The sequence below is a fragment of the Trichosurus vulpecula genome, chromosome 2, assembly GCF_011100635.1.
Source record: "Trichosurus vulpecula isolate mTriVul1 chromosome 2, mTriVul1.pri, whole genome shotgun sequence".
In the NCBI taxonomy this organism is placed as follows: Eukaryota; Metazoa; Chordata; class Mammalia; order Diprotodontia; family Phalangeridae; genus Trichosurus; species Trichosurus vulpecula.
This window is the reverse complement of record NC_050574.1, coordinates 68,952,685-68,971,189: the sequence shown is the minus strand read 5'-3', so window position 1 is coordinate 68,971,189 and position 18,505 is coordinate 68,952,685.

Here is an 18,505-nt window from a genome sequence, read left to right as displayed (position 1 = left end):
AAGTCTAGAAATCAACAAAATAATAAATCAAGCCCTGATTTGTAGTGTTTGCTGATTTCTGAGGTGTAAATAAATATGCTCACACCGAAAATTTAACAATCAACTCTTAAACCTGTTCTGAGTCAGTGCCGGCGTACCATTGGAGAAACATGCTTTTATCTTTGTGGAATCTTCCATGGATCCTCCTCTTTTTCAGGGTTCAGATAAGCTGTTCATCTGTGACTTATAGTCCTTGAAGCCACTAAGAGGTTGTGACTTGCCTAGGGACACACAGCCAATCTCAGAGGCAGGACTGGGTTTTAGTCTTCCTGACTCCAAGGCTGGCCCTCTATCCACAGTGCCCCAATGCCTCTGGCCACACTGCATGCCAGTGTATAAGCATATATCCCCCCCATACCAAATATAGGATCGTTATGCTGGAGAGTGCCTCTGCTCCTCCTTGCTAAGGTGACTGGTAAGGAATGGATAGAAATGATTATCCCTGGTCATTTCTGCCACTCTGTAGTTACCTAGGTAGGCATCTATAGAAGCTGCTGGGCAAAGACTCCTACCCAGGAGCACCATGGGAACTCAGAGAAGAAACACCTAAGCCAGAAGCTCCCCTCTGCCCATCAGCAAAACTAACACACATGGCAATGAAATGAGCTTCCTGGACTTGGCCTTGAGGCCATGGCCCACCTACAGTTGGCGTGAGACCTGTTGACTGGTGACCCTGAAGGGTTGGGGTGACTGCTAAGGCCAAGGCCATCACTTGGACAGTTTGATAGAGCCCACGTGGGGTAATTACTGGGATGGGCTGAGTGTCCAGGTCAGCACAGATTTATGAAGTATCTACTTAGAGAGAGGGCCGGGGGTACAGAAACCCAGCACAAGTTCTGCCCTTGAGGAGCTCATGGTCAATGGAGGAAAGAGGAGCATCCAACAAATGACAGAATGAGGAAGAATGAGAGAAACACAAAAGGGGGGATACAATAAGTTCTAGGGGCACCCAGAGGAGGAGGGAGGCAGCAGCAGATGAACCCAACTGAATACCAATGAAATCTCAGGTTCCTCCCTCATCCTTATCCTACTGTGTGCCAGACACTGCACAAAAACCAGAGCGTTCCTCTTCTTGAGGAGTTTATATACCCCTGATGGTGGGGGTAGGGAAAGGACAACCCATAAACAGATATGTATATACAAAAACTATACTAAGTAAATATAATTTGGGATGTGTGGGAGGGAATGCTAACAACTGGGGGAGGCAATCAGGAAAGCCTTCCTATAGGAGGTGGCACATGCTCTGAAGAAAGCTAGGGATTCTGAGAAGTTGAGGTGTGGAGGGAGAGAATCCTCATTATGGATCACGGCCTTTACAAAAGCATGGGGGTGGGAGATTAAATGTTCTATACAGAGAAAAAGAAATAGGCCAGTCTGGCTGGAACACAGAATTAATGATAGCAAATATGTGCTGTCCAGAAAGGTAAGTTGGAGTCAGATTGTGAAGGGTTTTAAATGCCTAATGGTGAAACTTATGTTTTATCCTGGAGGGAAATGGGTAGCCATGGAGGTTTCTTGAGCCATGGAATGGAACAGTCATCCCTGCACATTAGGAATAGAAATTTGGAACTCTTTGCATATGGGTGAAGGTTTCCTGGAGGAGGTGAACATGTAAGCAGAAGCTTAGTAGGAGGGTGGAAGACGACACCTAATTCTAGTCACAGGGAACAGCACAGGCAAAGGTAGGATGAGCCTGGAGGTGGGGAGGGAAGGAAAGTAGTATGAAATAAGACTGGAAATGGAGGCTGAAGAATGATTACGAATAATTCTTAAACGCGAGGATTAGTGTTTATATTTCCTTGGGTAAGCAATGGGGAGTCACTGAGGATTTCTGAGCAGGTGAGTGACTATGAGAGCTGGGCAAGACTATCACACAGCATACAGAAGATGAATTGGAAAGAGAAGGAATAGAGGCAGAGGGACCAGTTAGGAAGTTAGTTCAGGACTCCAAGCAAGGGATGCTGAGGTGATTGGAGAGGAGGTACCAGGTAGGACATCTTGTCTGCTGCCATTATATCCCAGAATTCCAGAGCTGGAAGGGACCTCCATTGGGATGGGACACCAACTGATACGTGAGTCAGAATCATCTCTCCAACAAGGGCTCATCCAGCTCTAGCCTAAAAACCTCCAGGCAGGGCTTCCTCCCTTCCACCGCCTCCATTCTAGGTTAGCTCTAATGGTCAAGAAGTTGTTCCTTACATCAATTTCGAATTGAGCTCTTTTTGCAATTTGTTCCTCTTGCTAGTTTTGCCCTCAGACTTCAAGAGAGCACACATATTCCTTAAGAGTCAGTCCTTCAAATACTTGAAGACCTGCTACCTTTCCCTTACTCAGATTATATGCATGTGTGTGTATCTGATACACTATTACTATATTACTTACATATTATTATATTATATATCCCCCCTACTCAGATATATATGTATGTGTATATATGTGAATATATGCGTGTGTATACAAAGATATATATAAACATGTATACACACATTTATGTGTGTATAATGTATATAGACAGTATGTATAAAATATATAATATATATAAAGCATATACAGACATAAACATATATAAAACAAGTACATTAATGTATGTGAGAGAATATATGAAAAATGTTGAACTAGATTAAAGACAACCATAATGATACTCCAAGTATTTGTCAAGTGCTTTATATCATGTGATGTATATTTGGGATGTGTGAGAGGGAGTATTAACAACTGAGGACCCGATCAGGACGGCCTTCTCATAGAAGGTGGCAGCTTACACCTGCTCTTCACCAGGTTAACCATCCCCAATTTCCTCAGCTGGCCTTCCTCTTGCATGAATTCAAGATATATTTTTTCACCAATGTGATGACCTTTCTTCAGACAACTCCTCATTGTCCTTCCCCAAAATGTGGCACCCATAACTGAGCATGATACTCTGGATTGCCATGCCAGAGCAAGAGATGCTGGGATTATCATCACCCTATTCCTCTTATCAACAGGGTTCACAATTATACCATACACTGCATTCCAGCAACTAGCCCCTAAGTAGGGGCTAATAAGGGAATTTGCCCAGGGTGGATTCTCTCATTAATATGTTAGGGGGATAAAAAGTGGCCTAGGATGCAGGGCTAGAAGACAGCTTAAAGACGGAACAACACATATCATGGAAGTCATTGATATAAGGGTACTACTGGGTGGAAACATCCCAAAATACAAATTTAAAAAACACCTATAGACATGTGTGGCCCCTAGAGAGTAGCTGTTACAGCCCATGTGACAACTGGGAAAGCTGATGCAAAGACAGTAATTGTCACCTCCCTAACTTGAGGGATCAGCCATGCATTCTTCACTTTACAGAACCAGAGAAAAATAGGAGGGTGTTTCGGGTAACAGTTTAAAAGACGACCTTTCTAGAAACCTGCCAAATCCACAGGAAATTTCTTACAACAATTTAATTCAAAAATAGAGAGCTAACTTGGGTCTCAGTAAGACATAGCTTCCAGTTCTACCTCTCTGACACATATTGGCCCACCTCTCTGGGCCCCTGGGCAACCCTCCAAGATTCTAAGTCAGGGGTGGGGAACCTGTGACCTGGAGGCCACATGTGGCCATCCCTGCTAAGTTATATAACAGGTGCCAACCTGCATTGGTAAAGAGAGTTTCCTCACTGGGGATTCCTCATACCAATGGAATCTTAGGTCTACATGTACAAAATGATTTATAGTAGCCTTTTTGGTGGTAGCCAAAGACTGGAAACTTAAGGGACTGTCCTCGCCCTGGGGAACAGGTAAATAAACTGTGGCGTAGGAATGCAAAGGAACATCATTGTGCTATAAGAAATGACGATATGTATCATTTCAGAAGAAACCGGGAAGACTCTATTAACTGTTGTGGAGTGAAAGTAGGCGGAACTCAGAGAATGTATACCATGTTAACAACATTATAGACAAAAACAACTTTGAAACACTTTGGGACTCCGATCAATGCAATGATACATCAGGGGTCCAGAGGAATGGTGAAATGAGGCGATGAACTTAGAGGGAGACACACATTTCCATGGCAATTTGTTTTGCCAGACTATTTTGATATGAATTGAGCATTTTTTTTTCTTTGCTTAATGGTAAGGAACAGAGTGATTTTAAAAGTACTGTTACTTGAAAAATGTTTTAAATTTTAAAAAATTAAAAAGAGAAAAGAAATCATAGATCTGGTTCCCCAAATGCTATATACCACTAGATGGATTATAAGGTCATAAATTTAGAGCTTGGAGGGGCCTCAGAGGTGATCTGGTCCAACCCTCTTTATTTTACAATAAGGAAATTGAGGCTCAGAGAAGTTAAGTGACTTGCCCAAAGACACATGCTAGCAAGTAGCAGAGTACATTAACTCAAATTCAGCTTTGGCCTCCAAGTAAGAAGGACTCTGGTTCAAATCCTGCCTCAAACCTTTTCTAGCTGTATGATCCTGGGTATGTCATTTAACCTCTGTGCCTCAGTTATCCCATTTGTAAAATGAAGGGGTTGGATTGACTTGCCTCTAAAGTCTTTTCCACATCTAAAAATCTCTTATCTGATCTCTGATTCCAAATCCAAGGCTCTTCTCACAGCACCATACTGTTTCCTTGTAAGCTTTGAGAAGGGATCTTTCCTCCTCCCCCACCCACCCCCTTCCCAACTTATTACATTGTAATCAAAGGGAAAGGCACTTAACAAGTATTTGTTGGAGTGTTGTTATTCTTATCCTTAATATAGTTCAACATTCAAGCTCAGTTTTCCCAAAATCACAAGGTTAGTTAGTGGCAGAGCTAGGACCCAGAGAACTAGTCAGAATACTTTTAAAATCCTTCATTTAATCATTCAGTCAGTCACTCTACAAATCAGGGTGCCTACTATGTGCATGTGAGCACCGTGCCTGGATGTTTGCTTCTGACTTCTCCAGCTCCTGCCACTGCAGCCTGCCGCTGGATTCCCCCATCCCTTCCACACACAGCTGTGAGGAAGCACCCGAAAGCAGCCTTTACACTAGAAACGATCAGCCTGGAACAGTGGAGGGTGCCAGGGGCAGGTCTGCTTCTCCCACCCAGTCCTTCCAGTCCCTGCTTCCTTGGACTCTCAGGGAAAGGCAGAGCTCCCTATTTGCCCATTCACAGCAGAGTTTCTTTGGCTTACTCAGAAGCAGGCTGACAGCCACCCTGCTGGGACTGCTCTGTCTGACAGTGGGAAAGTGCCCACACCTAACGGGAAACACACCCAGGAGAGGCAGGGGGAGATTTGCCTGGCTGGCTGGCTAGATGTGTCCTGTGTAAGAGTATGCGGCTAGGTCTGTCTGTGCGCCTGGGTTTACATGTGTGAATGTCTATGAGTGTGACTCCATTTGTCTATGTATGGATTTGCGTGTCTACGTGTGTCTCTGTGTCTTTGTGACTATGTGCTTCTGTCTCTGCGTGAGTCTTGTTTATCTCTGTATCTTTGTGACTTTGTGACTATGCCGATGTGGCTGTTTGTGCGCCCGAGTCTAGAAGCATGTGTGTGTCTCTGTGTACGTCTGTGTCGCTGTGTGTCCAGGTGTTTCCCCATGGAAACAAGGTGGCTCTTAGCTCCTGCAAACCGTGGTGGCAGCGGCAGTGGTAGCCCCAGCCTTGCTCCCGGCGAGGCGAAGCTACCAGTGGCAGCCTCCTCCTCCTCTTCTCCAGCCCGACATGCCTATTGTCCCTGTCCCTGTCCCGGTCCCGGACCAGCTGGGCGCGCCCGCTCCAACACACAGGGCATCCCGCCTCACCTCGCTCGCCTCTCGGCTCCGGCATCCCCTCCAGCGCGGTGGGGCTGTGTCCACCTCTGCCCTCTCTTCCCTTTCCTTCCCTGCTTTCCTCTCCCCTCCCCTACTGCTCGCCGCTCGGCTCCGTCCGCCTGGGGCCACTCTGGCACCCGACCAAAGGCCCCCCGGGCCCAGAGGTGCCCCTGTTCCTTCCTCCCTAGACTGGGCTCCCCCGGGCTGCCCGTGCCCCATCGCAATCGCGGCCCCGTGGCGCCTCCCTCACCTGACAGCGGCGCGCTGGCTGCTCCAGCCTGGGGCCGGCGACTGCTCTGGCCTTGCCTGTCCCGTCTGTCGGGTCTGGGTCCAGATCCCGGCGAGTGCGCCGGAGCCGCGCGGAGGGCGCGGAGCGGGAGCCAAAGCCCAAGGCGCACCCTGAGCAGGAGCTGGGGGCCGGCGCCACGCACCAGGGCGCGAGCTGCTCCCGGGGCCGGCCCGGGGCCGAAGCAGTTAATTGGAAGCTCCTTATTTGGGCAGTGATGTAAAGGGAAGTCGTTTAGCCGGGGCCACCCACTTCTTTCCATTCACTACACATTGTTTCCTGTTGTCAGGCAGCTGCGGGCGGCGCTCGGCCCCGGCGAGGGAATCCTTCAGCCCTTGGCTGCCTCTCAAGCATTGCACAAGGCTGTGCCTGCCGCCCTCCTGAGCCAGCCCCGCTCCAAGAGAGCGAGGAGGGAGCGCCCAGCTCCCAGCGCCTCCCGCCACCGCCACCAGCCGCGCTGGTGCTGGCCCCCGGAGCTCCCAGCCCGGGCTCCTCCCTCTGTCGTCCTCCTCTGTCCTCCTCCTCTTCCCCAGACTCTTCCTCCCCTTCTGCCCTCCTCCCCCTCTCCCCTTCCCCTACCTTCCTCCTCCTCCCCGCTTTCCTTTCTCCCCCTCCCCCATCTTCCTCCTCCTCCTCCTTCCTAGCCTCTTCTTCCTCTTCTCCTCCTCCTCTTTCCCCTCCCTTATCTTCGTCCTCCTCCTCTTTTACGTCCTCCTCCCTAGCCTCTTCCTCCTTTTCTCCCCTTCTCTCTTCTCTTCCTCCTGCTGTTCTTCTTCATCCTTCCCACCCCCTCCTGCCCATCCTCTTCTCACTCCTTTCTTTCCCACCGGTCTTTCTCCTCCAGGTCCCCCTGCACAACTGCGGGACCCGGTGCCCCGGGTCACCGCTGGGTCAGCGCTCAGCAGGAGGGAGGGACAGAAAGGGAGAGGGAGAGAAGGAGGGGTCTCCTTGTCTGGGGAATCCCTGCGTGGGAACTATACCCCCCCTCCCCAGTCTGTCTCCTTCCAGGCAAACACCGGGAACGGGGTGGGGGTAGGAGGGGGAGACTCCAGAGTAAGGGAGAGAGAGGGGAGGGGTCCAGGCCAGGGAGCTGGCTGGCGGGAGGCCGCGGCTGAGCTTGTGCGCTCCTTCCGCTCCTTCAGTGACAGGCGGTGTCAGTCTGTGCTCCTGGGCAGCTGCACCCCTCCCTCCTGGCCTCCCTCACCCCACCCCACCCCCTCCAGGGTCATTTCCTCCGGGAGGGAAGGGAGGGGGAAAGAGGAAAGTCTGAAAAGCAGTCGCTGATGCTTCTGTCTCACCTCGAGCAGCACGCACTGGAAAGGGCTGAAAGTCCTGCCCTAGTCCCAGCCTGTCAGACCAGTCCGAGATCATCCTCCTGTCCTGAATTGGTCGCCCCGACAATTAGGATTCCTGGGGCTGGATTTGTATAATGCAGCTTCCCATCACCCTCCCGAAAGTCTTCTGTTCTTTCCATCTATTCCAGCACAGGATTTTCTAGCTGGATGGATGGCACTTCTGATCCTCTCATTTTAAAGATGGAGAAACTGAAGTTCAAATAGGGGGGAATGACTTGCAGGGTCAGTATTTGGAGCCCAAGTCTTGTCTTCATTTGGCTAGCACTTCTTTATTTCTCTCTTCCACAGGTCCCACATTTCATTTCATCCCCTCTCGCACCCCCTGGGCGTTCTGCCCTTTCACTCATCCCGTGAAAGGGGGACGGCATGGGGCAGACAGAACATTTAATTTGGAATCAGAGGGCCTGCGTTTGAATCCTGGCTCTGGCAAGCACTGCCTATGTGAGCTTGGGTAAATCCTCACCCTTCCTGAGCCTCTGAGGTCCCTTCCAGCTCCAGATGTATCAGCCCATGATCCCAAGTCACTCACTCCAAGCCCAATGCTCCTTTTAGGGCAGGGTGCTGTCTGGTCCTCCCCTCCCTCCCTCCCTTCTACTCTTTTTCTGCTGGTGCTACCCCAGCTGGCAGGATCCTCCTCACAGGTGCCCATGAATGATCTCACACAGCCTCCAGCGAGCACTTCAGAATGCCCTGGGGCAGAAGCTAAAAGCAGCTTGCTGGGAGAGACTCTGGATGGACAGGACATGCTCCATAGTACTCAGTTTCGTGGACCCGGGACCAGAAGAGTCTTCACACCCCCAGGGACTTCCCAAAGGGCACACTGTGGATTTCATTATCCTCATGGCATGAGTCACACCTGAACTCTTGAGCCTGGATGTGCGGAGCAGCTGGGGACAATTCTTCATGTAGGGAATGGGAGCATGGGCCACAGGAGGGACCGGAAGGAGCCAGCAGGCCAAGACATACTAATATTCACAATTCAATCATACTTAGGGGAGCCTAGCACTGGAAGTAACATTTGGGATCATATAGCCATTTTACAGATGAGGAAACTGAGGCTCAGAGACTCAAAGTGACTTAACCCAGAGATCCCAAATTAGAGCACAGGTGCTCAGACCCCAGATCTAGCATTCTTTCCACAATACTTCACTGACTAAACCACTCCTACCAGGGCAGATCAATTACTACTTACAACTTACGTGGCAGAGATTCTTAACCTGAGACCCACAGATCTCCCCCTGCCCAGTGAGGTCCATGAGTAGATTTCAGGGAGTCCATGAACTTGGATGGGAAAAAAATGATATCTATTTCAATATAATTGAAATATAATCAATAGAATCCTTTTGTAACCCTATGTATTTTATTCCTTGCATTTAAAAACATAACTCTGAAGAAAGGTCCATAGGCTTCACTAGAGTCTGGCCAAAGGGGTCCATGACACAAAAATGGTTAAGAACTCTAATCTGGAGAAGTGCTTGGGGACACTGTAAGGTTGAGACTTTCCCGAAGTCACACAACCAATATGTATCAAAAGCAGGATCTGAACCTATGCCTCCCTTAGACTAGTGGCCCAGTCACTCTCCATTTATCTAAAATATGTCTTAGATAATGACAAAATACAAGCATCATCATCCCCATTTTACAGATGGAGCTCAAACACACTAAGTGACTTGCCCAGAGTCACCCAGCTAGTAAACACTAGCATGACGATCCAAAACCATGTCTCCTAATTCCAAACTCTTAAGTTCAGTACGCTTCCCATCAGAGTTTGCTATTCTTATATAGGGCATAGAAATCAAGGGTGTTAGGGCAGAGAGGTATTAAAAGACTGAACAAGTCAACATCTCTCCCTGAGAGGCTCTTAGATAGCCTCAAAAGCCAGAGAAGAGAGGAGGAAATGATGACAGGGCAAACAGAGCCTCAGAATAAAGCCACAGCCGTATCCATCCAATCCGCTGGGTTCTCCAAGAGCAAAAAAAGAGGCTTTTTCTTTGGGGGAAAAAAAAGCCCTTTGCTCTCTAATAAAAGGCAAACACAAAATGAGCTAAATCAGGACACTGCCCTGGAGTGACATGGAGAAATTCACTACCACAGCAGGGATGGTGGCGGAACCCTGAACTTCCGGGCCTTTGCCCAAAGGTCTCAAAGCAAACCTGGGAAGCCTTCTGCCCTGCCCAGAGCCTGCTCTGCCCTGCCCTGCCAAGGGCTCCCTTGAAGAAACAGATCATGCTTAATGGATTAAGGTTTGCAAAATATTTTTTATACATTATCTCAGTCAAGCCTCAAGACTTGTGAGGTGGGTGTTAGTATGATCTCCATTTTACAAATGAGGAAACTGAGACTGAAAGAGGTTAATTGACTTGTTTCAAGTCTTGGTATCATAGCTTTAGATCAAGGAGGGACCTGAGAGACCATCTAGTCCAACCCTATCATGAGTGGTTTGTCATTGAGTCATTCAGAGATGGAAGGCACAGTAGAAATGATCTCATCACAGATCTTGACCTGGGAGGGACCTCAGACCCCCTCTAGTCCATTTTATGGATGAAAAAATAAAGGCCCAGAAGTTAAATGACTTGCCCAAGGTCACAGAGCCATCAAGTGTCTGAAGCCACAGATGAACTCAATTTCTCTGATTCCAAAACCAGCCCTCTTTCCCCTGTCTCCATGCTGGAGCTAGGAAGTGTCTTAGGCAGGATTTCAAACCAAGTCTTTATGATTCCAAGACCAGTATTCTATCTACCATGATATGCTTCCAAAAACAAGTTTAACAGCCTTCTGGAGAGTGAGCATTTACTGGGGCCTTATCTAGGCAGAGAAATGAAGTCTCCAGGTTCTAGTTCTTCCTAGTTTGGTGGTATTGGGCAAGCTACCTTTCCTTCCTGAGCCTCGGCCTCCTCATCTGTAAAATGGGAACAGAAGTCTCCTTTGTTCTAAAGAAAAGTCTTGCTGTTGCTACTGTTGGTGTGTTGATTTACAGTTTGGCAAATCTGCAATTTTTCCACATTTTGTTGGCAATGAAAATGGTTTGCGTGTTTTCCAAAGTTCAGCGCTGACTACATTGAAAGAAAAACTTAGATTCTCTAAGGAGCTAGTATCAACCAGTGCTGAACTTCCACAGCTTTCCTGTCAGTTCAGTCGTCAGAACCGTGGTAGTATTTCCTAGGGTCATAGGACTCCAGATATCAAGCTGGAAGGGATCAAAGAGCCTTCTAGTCCAGGGGAGGAAACAGAGGACAGTAAACTATCCAAGGCCACACAGTATTAGAGGCTGGATTTCAACGCAGGTCCTCTGCCCTCAGAGCCCTGGCTTTTTTAACTATGGTGAAGGGTAAACAGGATGAGTGAAATGGACCTAACAGATAGAATGTCAATTGCCTCCTTCAGAGCATTCTGAGAACCTAGGATAATGCCAGGCATATAGTAGGCGATTAATAAATGCTGTTGGATAAACAAATGAAATGTATCTTGAAAGGAGGAATTGAGTGATGGCATGTGTGTAAAGAGCTCTGGACTCTGGGAGTCAGAAGAGCTGGAAACTGAAACTCAGAGACGTGGCCACGTTCATCTAGGGAGTGACAGAGTCAGGACTTGAACCCAGGTCCATTGTCTCCAAATTCTGTGCTCTTTCTACCATATTTTAACCTGAGAAGCACATAAGAATAATCCTATCGCCATACATTTATATAAAGCTATACAGTTTTCAAAGTGCTTTCACATATACAAATGATTTCCTGGTAACCCTGTAAGGTAGGCAGGGCAGGTGTTATTGTAGTATTTCCATTCTATAGATGGTCCAGGAAATTGGACCCCAGAGAGATTAGTTCCTTAAGACCACATGACTATCAAACGACGGAGTCAAAACTAAAACCCAAATCTTCTGACTACCAACATTTAGAGTACTTTCCATTCAACATAGGTGAGAACACAATTCAAACAACCAATGAACATTTACTGATACCCACTATGTGCTTATATGGTGGCAGCTAGGTGTCACAGTAGATAGAATGTAGGGCCTGGAATCAGGAAGACTCATCTTTCTGAGTTCAAATCTGGCCTCAGAAGCTTACTAGTTGTGTGACCCTGGGCAAGGCACTTAATCCTGTTTGCCTCAGTTTCCTTATCTGTAAAATGAGCTAGAGTAGGAAATGACAAACCACTTCAGTATTTCTGCCGAGAAAATGCCAGATGGGGTCATGAAGAAATGGACACAACTGAGAAATGACTGAAACAATAATTGAACTATATGTTAGGCACTGTGCTAAGCTCTGGGGATACAAAAAGAGGCAAAAGGCAGTCCCTGCCCTCAAGGAGCCTACAATCTAATGGGGAGACCACATGCAAACAAATATACACAAAGCAAGATACACACGCACACATGCAAAGCAAGATATATACATATATATATACACACATATATACATACATATACACACACTCATATATGAGGGGTTGGAGAAAGGTTTCCAGTAAAAGATGGACTTCATCCTTGTAAGATACACACTCGGGCTAGGTGATCTCTTAGGTCTCTTCTTGGTCTAGATCTCTGATCCCTCTACTAGATTATAATCTCCAGGAGGACAAGGTCTTCTCATTTCTCTTTGGCTCTCCCTAAGAGCCTAGCACCAGGCCAAGTGGCCAGTGAGGAACAGAACCCAGGCATCTTGATTCCCAATCTAGGACTCATTCTGCTATAGGGCTACTTCTCCTGGGAACCTTGGAGTACAAATGAGCACATTCACCATGGCCAGAGAGGAACTGAGGCAAAGGGTATCTTTTTTTGTCTTTTCTGGGGTTGAGTCGCCCTAGTTACATCATAGTTTTCAAGAACTTCTGTGGGTTTCAAAATAGTCATCAAAGGCTCTAGAAGGGGAAACAAGAACAGAAATGAAAGAAAGTAGCCCAAGATCACATAAGCAAGAAGATGAGACAAGTGTCAATGGAAACAATCACAACAGAAGATACGTGGCTGGTTCTACTGTTGCCTTCCTCCCATCCATCCTTCATCCAGCTGTTAAGAGCATCTTTCTGACCTATGGGTCTGACCTTGTAGCTTCCATACTGACACCTTCAATGGTAACCTGTGCCCTCTAGGATGAAATACAAATTCCTTGGCCTAGCATTCCAGCATCTCTACATTGTGGTTCCAGCTTCACCCTTGTACATCATAGTCAACTGAAATAGTCGGTCTACCTACCTTGAGTCTCTCCCCACTCCAGCCTTTCCTCCACCTAGCTGTCAAATGGATCTTCATAAAATTGGGGTCTGTCCATATTATCTCCATATTCAATAAACTCCAGGGGGTTCTCTAGTACCACCAGGATCAGATAGAAAATCTTCTGTTTGGGTTTTATTATCTTTCACAACCTGACCCATTCCTACATTTCCAGTCTTCTCAGACCTTATTGCTTTCCACAGACTCTGAAATCTAGTGGCAATTGGCTAGCCCAACTTGTGATTCCTCGTATGTGATACCTCAACTCCTGACTAGGGGCATTTTCAATGGCTGACCACCCCTCCCGCCATGGCTGGTATTCTCTCCCTTCTCATCTCTGTATCTGGGTCTCCTTTGCTTCCTTCAAGTTCCTGATAAAATCCCAGAAACCTCTCCCAACTCCCCTTAATTCCAGTGCCCGTATGACTGAGATGATAGGCACTTGCTTGTTTGTACATAGCTGTCTACATTTTGCGCCCCCCCCCATATCATAAGCTTCTTGAGGGCAGGGACTATCTTTTGCCTTTTTTTGTATTCTAGTGCTCAGCACAGTGCCTGGCACATAGTAGGTACTTTATAAATGCTTGCTCACTGCCTGCTGCCCTGGTCTCAAGGACATAACTATGTGGGGCTGTATGTGTCACTTTTGTTCTTGTATCTCTAGCATCTAGCACAGAGCCTGGCAGATAATACACAGTTTACAAATTGTTTCTTGACTGATTTTGCCTCTATCAATTTACATCTTTGCAGCCTAGCAGCCAGGCATGGTACTTTGTACCCAGGAGTGACTTAATAAATACCTGCTGAATTGAATTAAATTGGCCAAAGGCTCAGAAGTGGAAAAGAAAGATAAGCTCATGGATTTAGACCCAGAAGGCACCTTAGAGATTCTTTTTTTCGTGACCAATGGAATGAATCATGAGAAAGAAGAAACAGAACCAAAAAAAGAAAAAAACCCAAAAACAAAAACAAAAGAGAAGAGAAAAAGGCGAGCCTGAAGTGTGCCTCAATCTGCATTCAAACTTCATAGTTCTTTCTCTGGATGTAGATAGCATTCTCGATCATGAGTACTTTGGAGTTGTCCTTGCACCTTGTGTTGCTGAGAAGAGCGAAGTCTGTCAGGGTTGGTCCTCACGGAATCCATATATCTGTGGTTGTGCTCCACTCACTCAGCATTATGTCGTGTAGGTTTTTCCAGGTTGTTATGAAGTCCGTATCATCCCCATTTCTTATGGCACAATAGTATTCCATTATCTTCATATACCACAGCTTGTTCAGCCATTCCCCAATTGATGGGCATCCCTTTGATTTCCAATTCTTGGCTACCACAAAAAGAACCGCTATAAATATTTTTGTACATATGGGTCCTTTTACCACTTGTGTGATTTCTTTGGGATACACCCCTAGAAATGGTATTGCTGGGTCAAAGGGTATGAACATTCCTGTGGCCCTTTGGGTGTAGTTCCAAATTACTCTCCAAAATGGCTGGATCATCTCACAACTCCACCAGCAATGTAACAATATTCCAATTTTCCCACATCCTCTCCAGCATTTATCATTTTCCTGTTTTGTTATTTTAGCCAATCTGACAGGAGAGATGTGGTATCTAAGAGTTGTTTTGATTTGTATTTCTCTAATCAGTAGTGATTTCGAGCATTTTTTCATATGCCTATAGATAGCTTTAATTTCTTCCTCTGAAAACTGCCTGTTCATATCCTTTGACCATTTCTCAATTGGGGAATGGCTTGTATTCCTATATATTTGGCTCAGTTCCCTGTATATTTTAGAAATGAGGCCTTTATCAGAGATACTAGTTGTAAAGATTTTCTCCCAATTTTCTGCTTCCCTCCTAATTTTTGTTGCATTGGCTTTTTTTGTACAAAAACCTTTCAATTTAACATAATAAAATTATCCATTTGCATTTTGTAATGCTCTCTATCTCTTGTTGGGTCAAGAATTCTTTTCTTTTCTATAAATCTGATAAGTAAATTATTCCTTGCTCTCCCAAATTACTTATAGTATCAGCCTTTACTTCTAAATCATGAACCCATTTTGACTTTATTTTGGTATATGGTGTAAGATATTGGTCTATGCCCAGTTTCTGCCCTACCATTTTCCAATTTTCCCAACAGTTTTTGTGAAATAGTGAATTATTAGCCCAGAAGCTGGCCTCTTTGGGTTTATCAAAGAGTAGATTGCTATAGTTGTTGACTTCTTCATCTTGTATTCCTATCCTATTCCACTGATCCACACCCCTGTTTCTTAGCCAGTACCAGGTAGTTTTGATGACTGCTGCTCTGTAGTACAGTTTAATACCTGGTATGGCTAGCCCACCTTCTCTAGCATTTCTTTTCATTAATACCCTAGATATTCTAGACTTCTTGTTTTTCCAGATGAATTTTGTTATAATTTTGTCCAGCTCAGTAAAATAATTTTTTGGTAGTTCGATTGGTATGGCACTGAATAGATAGATTAATTTAGGTAAAATTGTCATTTTTATTATATTAGCTCGGCCTAACCATGAGCAACTGATATTTTTCCATTTATTTAGATCTGACTTTATTCGCGTGAAAAGTGTTTCATAGTTTTGTTCATATAGGCCCTGGGTTTGTCTTGGCAAATAGACTCCCAAACATTTTATAGTGTCTACAGTAACTTTGAATGGAATTTCTCTTTCTATCTCTTGCTGTTGGGCTTTGTCAGTAATGTATAGGAATGCTGAGGATTTATGTGGGTTTATTTTATATCCTGTAACTTTGCTAAAGTTGTTTATTATTTTTAAGACTAATTCCTTCAGTTAAAAATTGTGGAGCTGAGGTCCAGAGAAAGTAAGTCACCCATCCTGGGTCACATGGTAAGGATGGTGTCTTTGGAAACCAGGTTTTCCTAATTCTGAGTTCAGTACTCTATTGCTCTCTGCTGCCCCCCATTCCCTTCTCGCTGTGTTTTTAGCGTGAACTGTCAAAATCTCTTCTTGGGGAACAGGAGAGGGGAGAGGGAGGAAGTAAGCTGGTTGGTTGTTGTCCTTTCTTCTCAAAGAGGACCAAAATGACATGACTGTGCTAGAGTCAATTATTGATGTGTCGGGCTGTGGCTGATCGACCAACATGAGCTTGGAACGCTCTACCGCAGGTTGGGCACAAATGATCCATGTTTACATGGAAGTAAGCAAAGACTTCCTGGAGGAGGTGTTATTTGAAAGGAACCTTGAAGGTCAGGCAAGATTTTAAAAGTAGCTTCAAACTTGGAGTTCCTGACTCTGAGAAAGTGCAGCCATACACCTCAGTTTTCCAAAGGGAGATGGGTGCTTGCAGCAGCCACAGAGAAGAAGAGGCCCTGTGGCGCCTCCCACCAGAAAGGCATATTTAGGGAGGAACATGAGGGCACCAGTGTTGGCCCCTTCCCAGCCCCTGGTGACGGTTCTGGACAAGCAGGAGAACCCTGGGGCACTGGGGACTCAATGTCCTCACTTTCTGCATTGTAATTGGATGGTGTTTCTGTTAAGCTGCAGGACAAGGACTGAGGGTATCATTAAATCCCACTGGCTAACCATCACCTTGGGCAGAAGATGCTGTTATCGATCCCTTCAGAAATACCAAGCAGTTAACATGGGCCTGTAAGGAGAAGCAGGGCCAACAGCCCAGAAACAAATTCTTGGACGAGAGTCAGCAGATAAGAGTCCAACCCCACTGCCATCTGAGCCTCTGAGGCCCACTTCCAGCTTCTATTAACCAATCAACAACCAACAAGCATTTATTAAGCACCCACTCTGTGTCAGGCACTATCAATATGAAGATAAATTTGAGACAGCTCCTGCCCTCCAGAAGCTTACATGCTACAGAGACGATGTAACATCTACATTGATGAGTACAGTGCAAAGTATATAGCACGTAATTTCAGGAGGAAGAGAACATCCAGGAGTGGGGAAGGGGCAGGAAGGACAGGGAGGCGATCAAGGAAGACTTCCTGCAGGAGGGGGCAGGGATTCTAAGGGGCAGAGAGAAGAAGGGAGTACATTCCAGTTGGGGAAGATAAGATCGATGGAGGTGGACAAAGGCAACACTGAAACAGGCCCTGCTCATAGAGTTTACATTCGATCAGGAGAAACAACAGACAGCTTGGTTGTTCAGTGGATACAGTGCTGGGTTGAAGTCAGGAAGACTCAATCAGTCTCAACCACTTACTAGCTGTATGACCCTGGGTAGGTCATATGTCCTCATTTAGCTTCATATTCCTTATCTGTAAAATGATGATGATACTAACAGCACCCACCTTACTGAGCTGTTGTGGAGATCAAATCTGATGATACATGTAAAGTCTTGCAAACCTTAGAGCCTATAAAAATGCTAGCTGTTATGTGTGCATAGTAGGGAAGCGGAAGGGGAAAAAGGGAGAGAAGAGAAGGGAAAAGAAGAAGCATTTATATATAGCACCTACTACATCCACCTCTCTCAGGCTCAGTTTCCTCTTCTGCAAACTAGGGATAATAATAACGCCTCCTTCACGGGGTTATCGAGAGAGTCCAATGGGATTGTGTCCTTAGAGCATATTGCAGAACTGAAAGTACTACAGTTATCCCTTCCACATCTGGGGATTAGGGGCACAGTGCCCCACCTCGATCTCGAAAATCAGGTAAATGTTCTTTGGCCTCTCTCTTCATGCAAGAGAAGTCTGAATTGTTTCTTTTTCTCTTATGGGGTGTTTGCAGTACCATACTGTAAAATTTGGGTTAATTATTTGGTCATAGGCTTTGTGTCATCTGCTGGCCTTTGTGTGTCACCTGGTGCTTCCACAAACTTCCCCCAAACTCCCACTTAATTTCTTATGCCAGCCCATGATATATTGAAATTGCAATGGAGAAAGTTGCAATGTGGAAGAGACAACTATGTACAAATGGTAGCTATTGTTAATAATATGTTCTTAATATATCAATAATATCAATATATAAATTAACAATATTTTATCAATGCTACCTCCCATGTGTAGAGCAAACCACCATTTTCAAAGTGCTTTCATATCCATCACCCCAGTTAGATCCTCCTCGAGTGGGAGGGAGCTGGGGTATGGCTTATTTTCCATGTTTGAAAGCTAAGGTTCCACCTGCCAGCTGGGTAACTTTGGATACATCATAGTCTCCAAGGAGCTGATAGATAGCTTGGGGCCATTGGGTCCAGCCCAGACCTGAATGAGGATACCCTCTATACCAGGCCTGCACTACCTATGGCCCACCAAAGGACTTTGGGCAGCCCATGAAAAGTGTAGAGGAAAACAACCTGCTCGAAATCCTCTGGTGGGCCTCAGGTTGTGCAGGCCAGCTTTATAACATTCTTGGATAAATGGTCATTCAACCGCTGCCTGGGGACCTTCAGTAACGACGGGGCCACTCCTTCCTGGAGGCAGCTCAGTCTACTTTCCACAGTGACAATGGTTAGGAAGTTTTTGCTTAGCTCAAGCCTGGATCTGCCTTGGTTGTCTCTGCCCCTTGGCTCTTATTTCTACCCTGAAGCTCAGCAAAATAAGGTCAATCTTACTTCCACACCATAGCCCTTTAAATATCTATAGGATCACAAGCTGAAGCACCAAGAAAGACCTTGCAAATCATCGCATTCTAGCCCCAATCTTTTTTTTTCAAAGATGAGGAAACAGAATCCCAGAGTTTGAGCATGACTTGCCTGAAGTCACTCAGATGTACCCTGTGTGCTCTGCTCTATGTCCCATACACCTACATTTTTATGGCGGCCCAGTGACCCGGAATCAAGAAGATCCGAGTTCAAATCCGGCCTCTGACACTAGCTGTGTGACCTTGGGCAAGTTATTTAACCTCTATTTGCCTTAGTTTCTTCA